The sequence below is a fragment of the Crocuta crocuta genome, unplaced genomic scaffold (genome assembly GCF_008692635.1).
Source record: "Crocuta crocuta isolate KB4526 unplaced genomic scaffold, BGI_CrCroc_1.0 scaffold36, whole genome shotgun sequence".
Classification (NCBI taxonomy): Eukaryota; Metazoa; Chordata; class Mammalia; order Carnivora; family Hyaenidae; genus Crocuta; species Crocuta crocuta.
The window spans coordinates 6889401-6898584 of NW_027532203.1; positions in this window are offsets into that span (position 1 = coordinate 6889401).

The window sequence follows — 9184 nt, forward strand, 5'->3', positions numbered from 1 at the left end:
GCCGTCTGTCCTGGGGCAGCGTGGTGCAAAGAGACTTCCACTCACCCCCTGAGGCTATTGGCACTCCTGAGGCAGCTGCTGGGTCTGGTGGGTGTCCCTAATTAGAGGAGGCAACAGCCAGTGCCCTCTAGGACCCGAGTCTGGAAGGAAACAACTACCCCTGTCCCTTTCTCTGTAGCAAGTGATAGCTGGACCCTGACTACAGTGACAAGTGAAAATTCTAATCCATGACATGCTTTTGGCCAGGGACACTCCTCTCCTTTACTCCCTCTGGGTCTAGGGAAGCAAAGAGGCAGCGTTAAAAATGTACTTTCTGGGGCGCCTGGGGGGGGCTCAGTCGGTTAAGCATCCGACTTTGGCACAGGTCATGATCACATGGTTTGTGGGTTCGAGCCCCACGTTGGGCTCTGTGCTGACAGCTCAGAGCCTGGAGCCTGCTTCAGATTCTGTTCTCCCTCTCTCTGCCCCTCCCCTACTCACGCTGTCTCTCTCTCAGAAATAAATAAAACATTAAAAAATTTTTAATGTACTTTCTTATTCACACTGTCAGTCTATGTTTTATATGAAGAAGGAACCCAGAGCCAGAGTGACTGTTAAGCAAATCAGCACACACACAATTCTGACTGAATTAGCCTCCCAAGTTTGGATAGAGCTCCTCACACCACATCGTTTTGCAGGCTGCTTGTTAATTTCCAGAAAGGAGACTTGCTTGGCTCTTGATTCAGCTAGGCATGCTGGGGCTGGACAGAATCACAGGCACAAAATGCAGATGCCCAAGGCTGCCATTGCCTCTGGAACAAAACGCAAGGTCATTTTCACTGTCACCATCCTTAACCTCTTCTGTCCCCTCATGGTGTCCTATGCGCCCTGCTCCTGGTCAAGCCTAACTCTTCAAGTGGCTCAGGAAACAAACGACGTTCTCGGCTCACACCTTTCCTTCACAACTTGAAAACACTGAAGAGTCTCTCTAGCAACTCCTTCTTGCAGATTGTAAAACATAAACTGCAGATACAACGATTAAAATACCTTTAAACTGCAAAAGATGTAGAGGAGAGTATAGATTCCAGAAACAGATCAAACTACATTTAGAATGTAATTTGTAGTCAGGCTGACGTTTCAAATCAATGGCCTAAAGGGTATTGTTTAATCAATGGTGGTGGGGCAACCATTTGGAAGATAAATAAATCTGCATCTCAACTTCTCTCTAAGCCTAAAGTGATTCCAGAGAACCAGAAGTTTAAACATAAAAACTCTAAAACTACTAGATGAGAGGCGCCTGGGTGGTTCAGTCGGTTGAGTGTCCGACTTTGGCTCAGGTCATGATCTCACAGTTTGTGAGCTCAAAGCCCCGCATCGAGCTCTGTGCTGACAGCTCAGAGCCTGGAGCCTGCTTCGGATTCTGTGTCTCCCTCTCTCTCTGGCCCTCCCTCATTGTGCTCTGTCTCTCTCTGTCTTTCAAAAGTAAGTAAATGTAAAAAAAATTTTTTTAAATAAAATAAAACTGCTAGATGAAAGAGTGGGGGGATTTTGTATACATTCTTGAGTGGAGAAGACATTTTTGAACAAGGATACAAAATCGTAAATGTTAAAAAGAAAAGGTTTTTAAATGTGTTGACATAAAATATAAAACTTACATTGAAATGTAACATTATTCAACAAATAAATAAAGGTAAAAGGCAAATGACAGACAAGCCCAAATGACTTACTGATTTGGACTTACAATAGTATTGTCTTTTTTTTTTTTTTTTGCCCAATATTTACACAGATTATTTAATCCACTATTGCATTGGCCGGATCCTCCCCAAAAGCAATGTAGAACTAATCAATAAGTCAAGATAATAGGTATATCTGTCATACTCCTGATTTTGTCTCTGACTTCTTTTGCACTATACTGCTTGGTCTGATGTTTGCTTTTGTGTTTTGGCACATCTTATCATTTTCAAGTAGCTTTTTTCTAAAATGGATACTGAATTAACACAAGCCTTCTGAGAACCTATTTTGTTTTATGAATTTTTCTTTCCATTTGTTACTGTAACAAACTATTATTTATACTTTTTTTAATTTTTTATAGTTTTTCTATTTATTTTTGAGACAGAGAGAGACAGAGCATGAGCGGGGGAGGGGCAGAGAGAGAGGGAGACACAGAATCTGAAACAGGCTCCAGGCTCTGAGCTGTCAGCACAGAGCCCGACAGGGGGCTCGAACCCACGAACTGCGAGATCGTGACCTGAGCCGAAGTCAGATGCTTAACTGACTGAGCCACCCAGGCGCCCCGTATTTATACATTTTTAATGTCAAACAACTCTTGCATTCCAGAATAAAACTACTTAATGTTTGTATGTTATTCTTCTAGTACAATAGTGCATTGGATGTATGAATATTTTATTTAGAGTGTTTACATCTATATCCAATACGTGAATTAGTTTATAATTTTAATTTGGAAATATCTTTATTGGCTCTTATAAAATATAATGCCAGGTTTGGGGCACCTGGGTGGCTCAGTCAGTTAAGCATCTGACTTCAGCTTAGGTCATGATCTCATGGTTTGTGGGTTTGAGCCCCGCTTCGGGCTCTGTGCTGACAGCCAGCTCAGACCCTGGAGCCTATTTCAGATTCTGTGTCTCCCTCTCTCTCTGACCCTCCCCTGCTCACGCTGTCTCTCTCTCTCAGAAACAAATAAAACATTTAAAAAAAAATTTTTTTTTAAAGTATAATGCCAGGCTCATGAAAGTTACTCTGAGAAACACAGAATACTGTATTTCATAAGATAATTTGAGGTACCTTCCATCTACTTCTAGAGAACTTTTAATACACTATTTTGAGCTATATACCTTGAAGAATTTATTGAATCTATTAGACTTTAGCACCAGAAAACAGAATGTGCTTATTTAAACTTGGTTTTGGGTTTTTTCTTTTAATGTTTATTTATTTTTGAGAGAGAGAAAGAGGTCAGAAGCAGGGAAACGGCAGAGAGAAGAGACAGAATCCCAAGCAGGCTCTGCACCATCAGCACAGAGCCCAGCGCAGGGCTTGAGCTCACAAACCGTGAGATCATGACCTGAGCCAAGATCAAGAGCCAGACACCTAACTGACAACACCACCCAGGTGCCCCTTAGTTAAACATAATTTTGCATGAAATTTCCAGGGGCTCCCGGGAGCTCACCTACAAACGTTGCATTATATCCTGGTCAATGAGAACGCGAATGAAATGGCCTATTTATTTCTCCATGTTCTCACTAGACCATCAGGAGTGTGAGGGCAAGACCTGAGTGTGTCTCATTCACCTTCCAGCACATAATGCAGTAGACACTGTGTTTAGAACCTTATCTTCACAGCAACCTGGCAAGGTAGGTTTATTGGCAAAGGCACCTCACCTAACCCTTCTTTTCTGAATTATCAGCCTGCCCCTAAGTTAGTTGAAACCATAGGCCTGAAGCAGAAACAGGCCAATGCAACTCGAGAATAATGGAGGAGTCTAAAGTTGCCAGGGCAGAAATAGGACTCGATCTGATTCTTTTATTCCTGTGATAGGCCCCCTAGGCCCCAATGCCCGGCCACTGCAATGAACCAGGACCCTGTAAGGCACCGGAAAGGAACCTGTGCGCCTCTCTCAGGACCCCTGCGTGGGTGAGGACGTGCACCGTGCACATTCTCCGTAGCCATGGTTCTCGCTGGGAATCCTTGGCATAACTGCTGTTCCTTCCCTGGTTGCAAGAACAGAGCCAGGGTGATGCAGGAAGAAATACATACTTGGCCTTAGGCCTTGGTTCCTGACACAGAGCTTCTAAACCCTTGAAATCTCCAGAGGGAGGAGTGTCTTTTTGTATCATAACGCGATGGCTAGGGGCTGGGGGAAACCTAGGCCACTTCAGGCTAGAGGCTGGTCTCCAGAAAGGCTAAGGCTGATTAGCACAAGGGTGCTTTCAGCTCCGTCCCCTGAAGGAAAAGAGAGGGGCTGGAGACTGAGTTCGATCACATTTAATCAATCACGCCTACAGAGAGGGACCCCCATGCAAGTCCCAAAACAACTGGGTTGGCGAGCACGTGGAGCTGTAGAGGCGAGGCTGTATCCAGAGAAGGCCTGGAAACCCCCTCTCCCCTCCCCCACGCGTTGCCTTACGCATCTCTGCCATTTGGCTTTTCCTGAGTTGTATGTTTATGATAAACCGGTGTGTGTAAGTGTTTTCCTGAGTTCTGTGAGCCATTCTGGCAATCATGGACTGTGAGGAGGAGGTGGAGGGAATCCCCGATTTACAGCCAGTCGGGCAGATGTTCAGGCGTGAGGGCAATCTTGGGGACACGCTAATGTCCAGGGACGTTATTGACATAAGTGATGACCCAGAATTGTACTGGATCAGAGACTTAGGGGCACCTGGCTGGATCCGTCAGAAGAACATACGACTCTTGATCTCAGGGTCATGAGTTCAAACTCCACCTCGGGGGTAGAGATTTTTTTTTTAAACCTAGAGAATTGGGGGATTGCTCGGTGGGCAGAAAACCTCCATGTTTGGTGTTAGAAATGTTGTGAGTTACACAGTTGAGGGGCCCATGCCCATTTCTCTCATTCCCCAGGAAGCTGCTGATACGGTGCCCTTCACTTCCCGGGGGTACTTGTACCAGCCCCGTCCAGAGCGGAGAAAACGTGAAACTCCTTTTCTCTGTCCTTCTTCCCTCCTGCTCTGGGGAAGACTAGAGGCGGCCTTCAAGCTCATTTTGTCTTACCCCTACCCCATGCAGCTGGCTTCTCCATGGAAAGGCCCTTCCTCTTGTAAGAAAGGGAATTTGTGGGGCGCCTGGGGGACTCAGTCAGTTAAGCATCTGACTTCGGCTCAGGTCATGATCTCACGGTTCCTGAGTTCGAGCCCTGCGTTGGGCTCTGTGCTGTCAGCGTGGAGCCTGCTTCAGGTCCTCTGTCCCAATCTCTCTCTCTCTCTCTCTCTCTCCAAAAAAAATAAAAACACTTTTTAAAAGGAACCAATGATTGGCTTAAAAAAGGAAAAAAAAGAATTTGCTTCCACCTCTACAATTAGAAGATTTGCCTTGAATCCAACTAGTCCAGCAGATTTTACAATACTTACTGTTCAAAGGAGAACATTGGAACTTGGAAGTTTTAAAGTAATTTGCCCGAGTTCACACGGCACCGTGTCAGAGCCTAGCAGTCACATGTCTGTGCTCTCTGCTCAGTTAGATGCAAGGTAGTTTGTTTCAGGAAGGGTTTCTGCTTGAGGAGACGGCTGCTGTTATCAGCCCACGAATAATCTTGGATTTCATCCCCCATTCCTCAAGTCACCCCCAGTTGGGAAGTTCTTCTGGTTCAATATTTCATTGAAATATCACCCATGAGGTGATATTAGGCTAGAACAGGCCAGAAGGGGGGCACCTGGGTGGCTCAGTCAGGTAAGCATCCAAATCTTCATTCCGGCTCAGGTCATGATCTCACAGTTCGTGAAACCGAGCCCCACATCGGACTCTGTGCTGACCATGCAGAGCCTGCTTGCGATTCTCTCTCTCCCTCTCTCTCTGCCCCTCCCCTGTTCTCTCTATGTCTCTCAAAATAAATAAGCTTAAAAAAAAAAAAAAAACCCAGGCCAGTTGGGAAAGAACCTTCTGAGAACAAAATGAGAACTAAAATGTTGGCAGGCGTAGGGCAGCCTTAAGTCTTCAGTCTTGTGAATGTGTCCTGTCAGACTGTGAGAACCCTTTCTGAAAAGTCAAAAAGAAAGTCACACGGTAAATACTTGAGTCCTCCCCCTGCCCCCAATCACATTCACCTACTTCCAGAAATCAGCCTTATTCTGACTCAGCTCCAGAATTTGAGTCACGGACTCTCCCGCACATAACTCGGCCAGCCCTGGCCTAGATGCGCTAATCTATCAGAGTGCCAGACTTCCCCTAACTGCCTGGCAATCAGGCGTGGTCTTTCTCACCAATTATCCAGCTCAGGTCCTCTCTCTGGTTAAAATAACAACACTCTCACTCAGAATGGAATTTCACCACCAAGCCCCGTCTTTCCCGTCGGGCCGGTCTGGAGACCTGGGTTGGGGCTGTGACTGTGGGTTTGAAGAGCCATCTTTCCTGAAGCCGGGAACTTGTGGGCGCCCGAGGGGGAGCAGGCTGAGACTTGCGGATCGCCAACAGAAGTGCCCACGCTCTCCTTTCTGCCCCTTGTACGATTCTCTTCCTTCTGTAAATTAACATATTAGCTTTCTTCACATTGATGGTTCCTGTCCTTCCCGAAAGACATAAACAATAGCGGCAGCTTCATGGCCAGGAATGATGACAGTACTTTGCTAGGTCTAAAATAACAATAGTCACGTAGCACTTACTTATGCTAGCACTGTGTGAAGTTCTTTTTGTATATTAACTCATGTTCTCCACACAGCAACCCTATGCAGTGGGTTCTGGTATTATCCCTAGATTACGGGTGGGAAAACCAAGCCACAGAGTGGTTAAATGACTTGCCCACTGTCTCACAGGTTCAAAACCAGACTCAATGCCCTTGGTTACCACCCAATTCCACTTCTCATATGATGTATTTCTGAATAAGACTCACTAAGAGCAATGAGCCCAATCAATGGAAACCATAACTGGGACCTCAGGAGCCTTCCATTCTCTGACAGATACGACAGGCCCCAAATACAAACACAAAAATAGAAGAAAGGCTTTTGGTCAACCATTCATTTGTGAGCATCTTTCCTGCTGAATGAAGGAAATGAGTGTACATGTGTTCAGTAAAACACTAATTTTGAAACACTATTGGGAAAAGTGTAATTTTTTTAATGTTTAATCTCTATGCCCAGCGTGGGGCTTGAACTCACAACCCTGAGATCAAGAGTCATGCACTCAGCTGACTGAGCCAGCCAGTCACCCCAAAAATGTTATTTTGTTAAAGAAATACAGTTGGCTCTTTTCAGAACAGCCTAATAGAGAAGCAAAACAACTTAAGTCTCTTCTAAAAATATCTAATTCTTCTAATAACAGAAAATAATAATCTATTCATTATTTTTATGAACGTGATTCTTTCTCTTTTTTTTTTTTTTATTTGAGAGAGAGAGTGCACAAGCAGGGGAGAAGAACAGAGAGAGAGAGAATATAAAACAGGCTCCATGATCACTACAGGATCCCACAACTCCGGGATCATGACCTGAGCCAAAATCAAGAGTCAGATGTTCAACTGACTGAGTCACCCAGGGACCCCGAAAATGATTCTCTTAATCATTGTTTAATTTCACATGCAAACATAGAACAACAACAAAAACAGAAAACAAACAAACAAAAAACAACACAAATTTCAAACCATGAGATTTATCCAAAAGAATTTCAGAAGATTGTTTCTCCCTCCCTACTGTGTGATCTAGGATCCCGACCATCCAGGAAAAAGGAGATAGCTAAACCTTCTAGTAAACGGGTGCTACTTTTGAGGTGGCAGAAGAGAATTTTTAGTTTTAGGTTTTTTTGCTTTTTAATATTTTCACAGTGATACACACCATATGTGTCCAAGAGTGTTTAAAACATTCATGAACAGCTTAAAGATTTGTAAGGGGACATTTATGAAGCCACCACTACTCTGACTAAATTCTGGGCCAGCAAATACAGAGAAGATATATGGGCCACCCTCACCCCCAGGAAACATGGCCCACGAGAGCTCCCAGAGGGGACTGTCATCTCTCTCCCCTCTTCTGTTCTCAGGATGACGACAAGGGGACTGTTGGTTTTCTGGGGCCGCCGTGACAAATACCACAGACCACGTGGCTTAAACAGCAGAAACGTATTTGCTCGAAATTCTGGAGACTAGAAGTCCAAGTTCAGGTTGTCAGCAGGTTTGGCTTCTCCCGAGGCCTCTCTCCGTGGCTTCCTTGGCCTCTTGCTGTGTCTTCACTTGGTCTTCTCTCACTAGGAGTGTCTTTCACTAGGAGTGTCTCTCTCTGCCCAGATTTCCTCTCCTCGTATGAACACCAGTCAGATGGGATTCGGACCCACCCTCACTGCCTCATTTTAACTTAATCACCTCTTTAAAGTCCCCACCTCCAAAGAGAATCACAATCTGAGGTACTGAAAGTTAAGGTTTTAACATATGAAATTTGGGGAAGGGGGATGACACGATTCAACTTATAACAGTGCCCTTGGAGCCAAAGACAGCAGAGCCACACGATGGAAGGATCCTGGGTCCTCAAATCACCCCTTGAGAGAGAGAAGCCTGGAGCACCTCTCAACCAAGAGCATGAGTATTAGACTTTGTGTGACCACAAATGAAATTTCCATTTTGCTAACTCGCTTGTATCTGAGGCTTGTTTATAGCAGTGAGTTTACAATGAACAACACTCCAGAGAAGGAAAATGCAACCATCCCCTACTGAGTTTATCTACTTAAATCAGGCATTAATGTACTAGCTTCAGGTGATGAGAAAACAGCACAGGTAATGGAATCTGATTGTCGAGTTGTATCCTTTCAAATTGATTTGGTGAAATTGACCATGTACATTGGCTTCTTTTGGTGAAATTGACCATGTACATTGGCTTCTAAGCGAATCAGTCCTTCAGTTAATGCTAAATCGTATGAATAATTTGAACTAAATTTTTTAGATGCAGTGAATAGTTCTGGTTCTTACATGTGCCTGCAAGGATTACAGACAGAATTAACACCTCTGCAATTGGTTACTTTGAAATTGTTGGGTACATTGATCAATCTGCACATTTAGACAGGTTTGCAGTCTCTGCTTGGTCTGTTGAAGTGTGAAGACAGGAAGCAGAGGGTCTGCCCACACCCAGTATTCTTCTGTTCAGAGGCAGCACATTAGGATGTTAAGAGAAGAACAAAAAGACCTAGCCAGGTACCTTCCTGACAGCTCCCATGTCCTAGGTTGCTGAAGTGGGCACTCCCCACCCCCATCCTGCCCCTGTCGCCCCTCTCGTGAGCAGTAGGGAGATACATATGCACAGACATGCACAGAGATAAGTGATACAGGCAAGTATTGCTTGGGGGCAGTGTCCCCCGAAGGAAAGGGCACCTTAGGAGATGAAGAATGCTTTCTCACCACTTCCTGGTGCTGGAGACAGACAACAATTGCTTCAGCGGACCCCGCTGCTATCCGCTGTGGTCCTCTTGTCCCGAGCCTCACTGAGCTCTCCTGCTCTTCCAGTCCTCTCTGTCTTGGACAACTTTACCTAGTCTTCACTCATGGGAA